General features: G+C 41.6%; 1 protein-coding gene across 7 annotated transcripts in view; it reads right to left on the bottom strand.

Moving 5' to 3' along the window:
• The window catches only part of USP54 (ubiquitin specific peptidase 54), a 249,867-nt gene that overhangs the window by 139,133 nt on the left and 98,251 nt on the right, over window positions 1-12,483 (bottom strand). The gene's annotated exons all lie outside the window — the stretch shown is intronic.

Raw genomic sequence — 12,483 nt, 5'->3', positions numbered from 1 at the left:
AGCTTCTTACCAGCAGCAGCATAAGGAAAGGGAGTGCACTGTGATGTTAGGGAGAGTAGGGGGACTCAACTTCTGATGGTGGGGTGGCTCTTGACATCTAATGTAAGGGGAGGGGATGCGCTGGACATCTAATCCTACAGATACAACCGGCCCTTTTGAGGACAATCATAATGCTGATGCGGCCCACGATGAAATTGAGTTTGACACCCCTGCTCTAAGGGTTCAAACCTGCAAAATTATGGTTATTCGTGTTTTTCCAATATTTGCCACAAACAGGCTGCAAAACTGATCACATGCTTTTCAGAAAGCTTACTGCCCAGAAAAAGCATAAAACAGGTCATCCCAGGGTCTATGTCCAGGTTAACTCAATAGGATATGTATTTGAGATACAAAATGTTTTCTTTAACCACTTGAGCTCTGGAAGATGAAAGTGAGTAAAAATTAGAGTGCCTACAAACTATGGTGTATATATATATATATATATATATATATATATATACTGGAATTTTTCATATATATATATATATATATATATATATATATATATATATATATATACACACACACACATATATATATATATATATATATATATATATATACACACACACACACACACACACACACACTAATAATGGCGGCGACCAGAGACTTATAATGGGACAGCGATAGTGCATTGGGCAGTCTGACACTAAACGTTGGGGGAACTAACTGCCAGTGACACTGATACAGCGATACTATAAACTGTCACTGTACTAATGACGCTGACTGGGAAGGGGTTAACATTTAGGGCAATCAAAATTATATGTGTGTGTATGTGTAACGTGTGTAAAGTTTGCTGCTTTTACTAGTTCTCTCAGATTCTCATCCCTGCTTTTCAGGGATGAGAATCTGATAGATAGCACCCTCTGTACAGAGCTCTGGGCTGTGATTGCATTGCACACAGCCAATCGGCAGCCGTGAATCATTGGCCGAGACTTGCCAACAGGCCCACGCTGTATACAATCATGCGTGCCCTAAACCCAGGAGTAGGCAGCGACGTTCCTGTATGTTTTGTCTACAGTGGCCGCTTGCTGGCAGTACACTGTGGGCGGGCAGTTGTTAAAAGGCACAGTCTACTTGTTGAAAGAGTAATATTCATAAAATGCACCTACATTTTTTTTTTTTACATTCAGGCCGCAGAAAATTGCAACCGTTATCAGTGTGCCATGGGTGAAAAGCACAGACTTCTCCAGACTCTACCCCTAGTCCCAGGTCTAATCATAGGTAAAGACTCTTACTGTTATGAGGCTGAAGGAAGCAAACAATGGGCTACAAATGTGATGTCACTTGTGCTTCAATGAAATCTGTGAGTCCCCTGCTGCGGTGGTTGTAGCCTTTCCATTCATAGATCTTTGTGAATGGATGATGCAACTGTGCGGGCAAAGCCAAATTAAAAAACAAAGAGTTGCAGGCAGAAGTACCCTGCTATTCAGGTTAGTGCAGGGGAAGTTTAAGGGGTGGGAGGTTGGGGAATGTGACCATGTTTCATGTTGCACCCTAAACATAGGTGGGTCAAAAAAGGTGGACTAAGCCTTTAAAATCGATTGAAGACAAAGCTGACCCAAATAGTTAAGTATAAAAAAAATAACCTATTATACAGGAGACTAAATACTGGTATTTCAGGTAGGTTTGCTTTCAACAAAACTCCAACTTGCAATTATCAGCTTTATATTCTGCATCACTAAATGCCTATGTTATTATATCACATCAATCTCAGTGTAAACACATTTATTGTTTAAATGCTAAACTGTTCCTATACGGACTAAAGCTTCTTGTTCTCAAAATATCTAAACTTGCTTAATAAAGAACATATGAATAAACACTTGTAAGTATATCTAAAAAAGCATTGACTTGCTGCAGCGATGGGGCCATCGCCACAAATTTAACAATGAACAGAGGGTGGTGGGGCAGTTACACCGTCTTGAAAAAGTATTCACACCCCTTAAAATTTTCCACATTTTGTCATGTTACAACGAAAAACGTAAATGTATTTTATTGGGATTTTATGTGATAGACCAACACAAAGTGGCACATAACTGTGAAATGGAAGGAAAATGATAAATGGTTTTCAATTCTTTTTACAAATAAATATCTGAAAAGTGTGGAGTGCATTTGTATTCAGCCTCCTTTACTCCGATACCCCTAACTAAAATCTAGTGTAACCAATTGCCTTCAGAAGTCACCTAATTAGTAAATAGAGTTCACCTGTGTGTAATTTTATCTCAGTATAAATACAGTTGCTCAGAGGTTTGTTAGAGAACCTTAGTAAACAAACAGCATCATGAAGGCCAAGGAACACACCAGACAGGTAAAGGATAACGTTGTGGAGAAGTTTAACCACTTGCTGACCGCTGCACGCCGATATACGTTGGCACAATGGCAGCAGTGGGCAAATGGGCGTACCTGTACTTCCCCTTTAATTAGCGTGGCTAGTGGGCGCGCCCGCCGCGTACAGCGTGACTGTGGGTCCCGCAGACTTGATGTTTGCCGTTGTCCCGCGATCGTGTCACGGAGACGCAGAACAGGGAGATGCCTATGTAAACAAGGCATTTCCCTGTTCTGCCTAGTGACATGACAGAGATCATCGCTCCCTGTCATCAGGAGCAGTGATCGCTGTCATGTCAGTGGTAGCCCATCCCCCCAGTTAGAATCACTCCCTAGGACACACTTAACCCCTTGATCGCCCCCTAGTGTTTAACCGATTCCCTGCCAGTGTCATTTACACAGTAATCAGTGCATTTTTATAGCACTGATCGCTGTATAAATGACAATGGTCCCAAAATAGTGTCAAGTGTCCGATGTGTCCGCCATAATGCCGCAGTCACGATTAAAAAAAAAAAAACGCAGATTGCCGCCATTACTAATAAAAAAAAATTAATAATAAAAATGTCATAAATCTATCCCCTATTTTGTAGACGCTATAACTTTTGCGCAAACCAATCAATATATGCTTAATGAGATTTTTTTTTTTTACCAAAAATATGTAGAAGAATACATATCGGCCTAAACTGAGGAAAAAATGTGTTTTTTTATATATTTTTTGGGGATATTATAGCAAAAAGCAAAATTGGCACTTTTTTTTGTTTATAGCGCAAAAAATAAAAACCGCGGAGGTGATCAAATAGCACCAAAAGAAAGCTCTATTTGTGGGAAAAAAAGGACGTCAATTTTGTTTAGGTATAACATCGCACGGCCACGCAATTGTCAGTTAAGGTGACGCAGTGCCATATTGCAAAAAGTGCTCTGGTCAGGAAGGGGGTAAAATCTTCCGGGGCTCATGCGGTTAAAGCAGAGTTAGGTTTTAAAAAAATATCCCAAGCTTTGAACATCTCACGGAGCACTGCTCAATCCATCATCCAAAAATGTAAAGAGTATGGCACAACTGCAAACCTACCAACACATGGCTGTCCACCTAAACTGACAGGCCGGGCAAGGAGAGCATTAACCAGAGAAGCAGTCAAGAGGCCCATGGTAACTCTGGAGGAGCTGCAGAGATCTACAGATCAGGTGGGAGAATCTGTTCACAGGACAACTGTTAGTCCGGCACTCCACAAATCTGGCCTTTATGGAAGTGTGGCAATTAAAAAGCCATTGTTGAAAGAAAGCCATAAGAAGTCCCGTTTGCAGTTTGCGAGAAGCCATGTGGGGGACACAGCAAACACGCCGAAGAAGGTGCTCTCTGGTCAGAAGAGACCAAAATTTAACTTTTCGACCTAAAAGCAAAATGCTATGTGTGGCAGAAAATAAACACTGCACATCACCCTGAACACACCATCCCACCCTGAAACATGGCGGTGGCAGCATCATGTTGTGGGGATGCTTTTCCTCAGCAGGGACAGGGAAGCCGGTCAGAGTTGACACTGACACCTTTGACACTAATACAGGGATCAGTGTTAAAAATATACACTGTCACTGTACTAATGACTGGCTTGGAAGGGGTTAAACAGAGGTGTTCAAAGGGTTAAATGTGTGCCTACGGACAGATCGGCTTCAGCTGCCGAACTCGCGGGCTCCCTGGACAGATGAGTGTCCATATATTAAAAGTCAACAGCTGCAGTATTTGTAGCTGCTGGCTTTTAATATTTTTTTTCGGCGGACCTCCGCTTTAAACTTCCCTCATTTACACACCAAAGTGTATTCCTTTGATCTAAAAGACAAATCGTTACAATATTTATACATAAGTTCCACTGCTAAAGAATGTTGCGATTCTTGGCAGACTGCCCTTTTTTTTTTTTGCTTTATTTTGACAGCTGTCAGCTTCAGCAGAGCAGAGAGAATTCTCTACATAGAAAGAATCGGGAAAAACTTTGTCAAGATCGCAACGGAAAAAAAAAAAAAAAAAAAACGTGATAAAGATTCTTAACGATCGTGCAGCTCTACCACTGTGCAGTTTTTTTTGGCCGCGATCCTCGACTTCTGGGGTCCATGCATAGAATGCATTAAGGTGAAAAAACACAAGAGTTTAAAAGCCCTTTAAGAGCATGAAATGCGTCAACTATTTTCCTGATGTACGCTACTCTATCCGAAAAAAAAAAGGTTTGGCCATACATACACTTTATACTTGCTTCTCTTCATATCTAAAGTGTAGCTTGATCATTATGCTGATATGCTGTGCCCCCTATTGAACTACAGAAAACAGACATGTAGATAAAAATGTATGTAATGTAAATAAAATGTATGTACTTTTTTCCCCACAAAAATAGAGCTTTCTTTTGGTGGTATTTGATTACCTCTGCGTTTATATATATATATATATATATATATATATATATATATATATATATATATTTTTTTTTTTTTTTACTTTCTGCTATAAAACAAATCCAATAAATGAAAATAATAAAAAAAACAAACACATTTCTTCAAATTTAGGCCAATATGTAATCTGCTACATATTTTTGGTTGAAAAAAATCCCAATAAGCGTATATTGATTGGTTTCCACAAAAGTAATAACATCTACAAACTATGGGATACTTTTATTTACTTCATTTTTTTTTTTTTTACTAGTAATAGCGGTGATCTGCGACTTATAGCAGGACTGCCATATTGCGGCGGACAATCGGACACCGACACCTTTGACACTTTTTTGGGAGCCAGTGACACGAATACAGCGTACTAATGACACTGGCTTGGAAGGGGTTAAACATCAGGAGTGATCAAAGGATTAAATATGTGCCTAGGTGGTGTTTTCTTACTGTGGGGGGGGGGGGGGGGTGCCTGTACTAGTGGGAAGATATGGATCCATGTCCCTGCTTTGGAGCTGACAGGCAGGGAGGAGGGGGTGAGGGGGAGAGAAGAGGACAGAGCAGGGCTGCAGAAGACGAAGGGACGTACGCTGACCACGGTGGTCAGGGCTCAGCAGCTATGATTACCATGGTCAGTGCAGAGAGGGGGGATACAGGACGTTGCAGGTTCAGCCAGGTTGTTTACCTTCTAGAGAGGCACTGTGCTGTTTAATCTGCTTTAAGGAACCAGGATCTCTATTTTTTTGGGTTAACACTAAGAAAAACAACCTTGTATGGAGGTTTTTAGTCAATTCAGCACAGCAAATTAATATTCTGGAATCACTGTGAAAGGACTTTGTTTCACCCTCCCAAAATAGCCATACACTGGTAGATTTTCAAATGACTGTTCCTACGAAAAATCTTTTTAGTATATTTGAGAATGCCATCAGACCTGACTAATGTCGTTTGAAAGTACTTCAAAATGTAGTTTGCTTTTAATATTTCATTTTGGAAAGAATGACATTTCTGAAACAAAAACCACATTCATTGTTAGAATTTAGTTTGTTTGAGAAACATATTCCATCCTGCTACAAATAGAGCTTTCTTTTGGTGGTATTTAATCACAGCTGGGTTTTTTATTTTTTACAAAAAAAAAAAAAAAAAAGACCAAAAATTTTGAAAAGAAAATGTTAACTTTTTTTCTGTCAGTAAATTTTGTAACCAAGTAATTTTTCGCCTTCACTGATGTGCGCTGATAGGCTGAACTGGTGGGCATTGATGAGGCGGCACTTATGGGCACTGATATGTGGCACCGATGAGCACTGATAGGCAGCACTGGTGGGCACTGATAGGCGGCACTGATGGCTGACACTGAGGGGCAGCACTGATGGCTGACACTGAGGGGCAGCACTGATAGGCGGCACTGATTGCCAGAACTGACTGGCATTGCTAATGGGCACTGATTGGTGGCACTTGTGGGCAGTGGTGGGCACTGATTGCTGCCACTGGTGGGCACTGTATGCTGGGCACTGTTTTTTGACACTGTATTTACTTACTTACTGATCAGTGCCCTGATTACATCCCTAGATGTCCCCCTGTGAGGAGATGCCGCTGATTGGCTCTCCTCTCCTCACGCTCCGTCAGTGTGAGGCGAGGAGAGACGATTACCGGCATCTCCTTGTTTACATGTGACCAGCTGTGATTGGATACAGCCGATCATTGTTAAAGAGCCGTAGACACGGCTCTTTACAGAGATCAGGGTCGTGCCATGTCCTAGCGCCCCTGCGGGCTCGCGAGAACAGCCGTTCTGGGACGCCGTCGTAAGACAGCGTCCCAGAACGAGAGCTGTACCGCCCCGTCGTCTTTTGATTGTGGGCGGGCAGCAAGCAGTTAAAGCCTAACTTTAGTTACAAATAATAAAAAAGCACAAGGGACATTACTTACCAAAGTTACCATCAGTGTGATGTGTCCCTTGTGCTGTTGTCTACTGTTTAACTACTTGTTTGCTGGGCACCTAAACCCCCTCCTGCCCAGATCAATTTTCAGCTTTTAGCGCTGTCACTCTTTGAATGACAATTGCGCAGTCATACAACACTGTACCCAAATGAAATTTTTATCAGTTTTTTTCCCCACAAATAGAGCTTTCTTTTGGTGGTATTTGATCACCTCTGGGTTTTTTATTTTTTGTTAAAAAAATTAAAAAAGACCAATTTAAAATAAAAAAAAAAAATACAAAACCGTTTTATATTTTGTTAATAAATTTTGCAAACAGGTAATTTTTCTCCTTCATTGATGTATGCTGATTAGGCTGCATTGATGGGCACTAATAGGCAGCACTGGTGAGCACTAATGAGGTGGCACTGGTGGGCACTGATAGGTGGCAGTGATGGGCACTGATCGGCACTGGTAGGTGACACTGATAGGCAGCACTGCTAGGTGGCACTAATGAGGCACCACTGTTGGGCATTGATAGGTGGCACTGATTGCTGGCACTTTTGTACTGTGGGCACTGATTTGTGGCACCGATTTGTGGCACTGGCAGGCGGTACTGGTGGGCACAACAGGCTGTTCCTCTTCGGGATCAACGTCCCTTCAAACAGAAGCCGGTGATCGGCTTTTTTTTCTCCTCACGCTGTCAGTGTGAGGAGAAAAAAAAAAAACACAATTACCGATCTTATGTTTACATCATGTGATCAGATGTTATTGGCTGACAGCTGATCACGTGGTAAGGGGCCGGCCCCTTACTCGGATCTGTTGACTCAGGTGATCACAGTGCGCGCCCTTCAGGGAGCGTGGCAAGGCTGCAAAGGGGAAGACGTCAACAGACGTACTCCTGGCAAAGCAGATCCACGCTGTAGCCATCATTCGGCTATAGCGCGGATCTGAAGCAGTTAAGGAAGCTATGGACAGGTTCTCATTAAGAGTGCCCAACTTTTCTCTCCCTTTCCACCTAACTTGTCCATTCAATGAAACGTAATCTATGAATCTATCAAATGTAGCAAGGCTTTTATAAATGGAATCTGAGGACAAAGACTTCACCTAAACCAGGAGAGGGCAACACAAGGTACACAACATACTGATGGTACTGTATGCGATGTAGCTTGTGCTTATTAATTTTTTACTAAAACTTAGGTTTTAAACTTACAAATCATTCACTGTATATTGTCTCGGATTGGCAGGGGGAAGACACAAAAGTGATGGAGGTGACTCAAAACAGAGAGGGCAGGGCCAGCCATGCATGAGAAGTGTATATAGGCCCAGAGACGCCTGTATATAGGATAGGCCACTATTTATCCACTCCCACACACCTGCTGCTAGCGCACTGCATGACTACCTATCTCAGTCAATTGAGACCAATTCGAGTCTGCCTATACCAATATGTTGTGTATTTGATTTATTATTTGTTAAACTAAAGCTCCATCCAAAAACATTTTGTTAGTTTTGGAAGGTTATATCCAAATCTTTACCCTTACATTAGGATCCTCTCCTCGCTGCAAAGGTTAACTGCTTGTTTTCTTAGAAGATTATGAATAAGGTGAAATATGTACCTTATTTTGCTCGCTCCCCTGACAGCCGTCGCTCCCGGGTTATGTCCGGGCACTCAGCATCCTCACACACAAAGCCAGACTGCTGGTCTTTTGTCATAAATAAAGGACTGGCAGGAGCATGGCCAACCTAAGTCCATTCTTCATTATGGCATTTCGATTCATGCAGAGGCTGTGTTTGGTTATTTGGATTCAACGAAAATACGTGTAAAAAGCTGGTCTAGAGGTGCCTACAGACAGAAGAACATCTGCTCAACCTGACCATATAAAGTCAGGGGAATGGTTATGGCTCTGTAGGTATCTGTAGGTATTTCCCAACATCTCATATCCCCTTCAAGAGTGAAAACTCTTGAAGGGGATATGGCGAAAGGTGAGGATTGATTATTTTCAGCAATTTGCTAATGCCCCCTTGTTCACACAATCACGATGAACTGGTTCTCAGACCCCAGAAGTATTAAAGTGTTACTAAACCCACAACAGTAAAATCAGTCTGTATATGCTGGTTATACTCACTGGGGGGTTAATCCTCTGCATTGTGTAAAAAAGCTGTTTGATCCTGTCTTCTCTGATCCTCCCTTTTCTTCCACAGTCCCCAAACCATCTGCTAAGACAGAACCTTGGGGGCAAGCTGCACATGCTTAGTTTTGGTGTGTATTGCTATTTAGTTTTTTTTTTTTTCTTCTTGGGAGATTGCATGTGATCAGCACTGTCCAGACAGAGGGTCAGGGGTCCTGCAGCCATAGGACAGTTGGCAGGGGGGAGAAACCTCCTCCTACAAGCTTTAATCAGACGCTGATAGAAGTCACAAGACTTCTATTTACTGCTGATAAGGTATTTAGCAGTTTATATTTACTAAAACTTTTGCATTTTCATGTTTTGTGTACTGTGGGAGACCAGATATAGTGAATGCAGGCTCCTGGGTTTGGTAACAATTTAAGCTAACATCTGGCCATAGCCGTGGGGGTCTAACCATATGGAAACAGGGTCTTGCTTGTCTTCAAATGGTCAGTGTTCCCCCACTAGCCACTCTATTTGTGGTTAACTCCAGTTAGCACCACCTTGATATTACACTATGTGATGCCAGAAAATCAACAAAAATCTCCACTAATCATATTCTGGTCTATGTCTAATAAGGTCATCTGCTGCGATTGCGCCCTATACATGGGAGATCATTTGGCAAACTCTTGGCCACCCTCCGATGCTTCTACCGGCTCACCAGTGCGATCTGTGAGCCGGAGAAGGAATCCGCCAACACCAGAAGTTAGCCATAGAGAAAAACGAGGGCCAGATGGTCTCCGGTAATCTCTATGACTCTCGGAAGCCTGAGTGTGACGCGGAAGTAAACAGTGCCGGGGACTTGGCAGGAAAGTCTGAGATCGTTCTTTATTTTTTTTATCTCAGGCTTTCCAGCCTGGAGGAGAGATGTGGGGACTTATAGACCCCACATCTCTCCATAAAGAGGACCTGTCATGCACTATTCCTATTATAAGGGATGTTTACTTTCCTTGTAATAGGAATAAAAGTGATAAAAAATAAAAATAAAAAAATATTTTAAAGGGAAAGTGTAAAAAAAAAAAAAAATTAAAAAGAAAAAAAGAGAAAAATAAAAGCGCCCCCGTAAGTAGAAGAGAGCGCATACGTAAGTCATGCCGCATATGTAAACGATGCTCAAACCACACATGTGAGGTATCACCGCGAATGTTAGAGCGAGAGCAATAATTCCAGCCCAAGACTCCCTCTGTAACTCTAAACAGGTAACCTGTAAAAAAATTTTACGCGCCGCCTATGGAGATTTTTAATTACTAAATTTTGGCACCTTTCCATGAGTTGCGCAATTTTAAAGCGTGACATGTTAAGTATCCATTGACTCAGCGTAACATCATCTTTCAGAATATAGAAAAAAATTGGGTTAACTTTACCCTTTTTTTTGTATTCGTGTTTTTACTTTTCTTCAAAAAAAACGCATTGGAAAATTGCTGCGCAAAGACCGTGCGACATGAAAAGTTGCAACGACCACCGTTTTATTTCCTAGGGTCTCTGCTAAAAAAAACATATATAATGTTTGGGGGTTCTAAATAAGTTTCTAGAAAAATAAAATGATTTTTACATGTAGGAGCGAAGAGCCAGAATAGGCCTGGGCTGGAAGTGGTTACATCACCATTATAACATGTTAGGCCTATGTACTCAGATTTTAGTACACCTGAATGTATCTTGATTGTATTTGGTTGTTCCATCTCATAAAGGAATACACAACAAAACCTTTGTAGTTTACACAGGTCTTACCTTGTAACCTGTTAATTAGCATGAACACACTAGTGTACTATTTTCCTCACCAGCTGTTAGCACGTATAATCCATGTACTGGGCACTTATTTGTTTGTAATCACCTACTAGCTTTGTTTATATATACATGACATCACCTACTGCTTGGATTTCCTTGGCAACAGTTACCCTTTTTTGCTGATGCATTAAATCCTGCAGAGAAGCTAACACTTATTAAACTCCACACACTCACAAAACCTAATGCATCAAATGACTTTTTGTATTCACTGAGGATTGGCCAATCTTTTATCACACAAGTAAATCAGGTGGAATGATTTCTATGGCTATATTTACCACAGATTTCAGACGCTTGAAAGAAATAACCTGTACTGTGCATAACACTTGGGAAATTCAGACAGATGGATCACTGAGGATATTGGTCCAACACAGAGGATATTGGTCCAACACAGTTGCAATTGGTATGATTAGAGAGAAGAGTGTATTGTTTCAAAGTCAAAATCTTATAGTTGAGTAGTTTGCACTGTTCAATGGTTAGTCCTACTTTACCATGCTCCAGGGCACCAATTTAGAGGCTCGTTCACAGTGTGTCAATACTATGTGTTTAGGAGGCATGTATGCAGCATTTTTAAAGTCTCATAACCGCCCTTCAACACCATACATGGTTATTACAATGGCAGTACACACAGGAGCGACAGCGTAGTGTTGTCTTAAAAATTAGGCATTGGTGCTTGTCAGCCTGTTGCTTTCAATGGTAATGCTCTTTAACCTCACTTTAACAGCACCTATAGCATTTATGGCATGTTCCTGATTTCTGAAGTGTAAGCTGGGCATTGGAGGCGAGACAGTGGAGCTTCCAGTATCCCAGAATATACTGGGAAATATTGAGATACTGAAAACTAGGACAGAATTTTTTATTTTAGCAAAGCTGAGCTGGACCAAGCCAAGCATCAAAGAAATCAAAGTATGCAAATCCATCTAGCAGAGAATTCACAAAAATGTCTGCCATCACACCACATCCTTAAAGCGAAGCTTCCACTTTAAGGGTCACCCCCCCCCCCCCTCCTATTTAGTGGCACTTTTTTCTGGTTTTGATCCGAACTTCCTAGGTAATCCAAGCAGAAGTTATCCTCCCCCCACAGTCCTATGGGACTTGTCACAAGTCCTAGAAGACTGCAGGACCATTCACAATTCACAGAGCAGCTTGTGCATGCGCAATTGGCACCCAGCTGTGCAGCTGGAAACTGTCACAGCTGGGTGCCTAGTGGTGGTGTCGGGGACCGAAGAGGGATGGAGAAAGCAGCACAGCACTGGATCCAGGAACAGGTGAGTGTCTGTTTATTAAAAGTTATCAGCTACAGTTTTTGTAGATGCTGGCATTTAAGAAACACAAATATGACTGGAGCCCCTCTATAAGGCCTGTTGGGCTTTGGTTTGCATAAAGAAAAGTGTAAACAGCAAACTTTTGTTAGGGTTAGGCAGCTTTCTCCAAGCCTTTTAAAACACCATTCAGCTTCTGTTTGTAAATGTTGAACACAGATCTTAATGGGAGTGTTGATCTGCGCTTTAAACAAGCTGATAGCAGGCTTCAGCAGACTTTCAACAAGCTCAAATAGTGGTGAAGCCTGCTAGCAGCTTGTTTAAAGTGGCAATCAGCACTCCCAATGGGATCCGTGTTCAACATTTACAAACTGGAGCTGAATAGTAATTTAAAAGCTTCAACGCAGCTTGCTGAAAGACCTGCAAGTGCTTTGTGAAGCCTCAGTGAAACAGGCACACACACACACACACACACAGACACACAAAGCAGAACCTATATCATGAAACCTAAAAAAATACCTAAAGGCAAAGTAAATATAGCGGATCCATCTAATATCAGAATACAGTATGCA

This window comes from Aquarana catesbeiana, linkage group LG08 (assembly GCF_042186555.1).
Source record: "Aquarana catesbeiana isolate 2022-GZ linkage group LG08, ASM4218655v1, whole genome shotgun sequence".
Lineage (NCBI taxonomy): Eukaryota > Metazoa > Chordata > Amphibia > Anura > Ranidae > Aquarana > Aquarana catesbeiana.
This window is presented reverse-complemented; position numbering and strand designations above follow the sequence as displayed.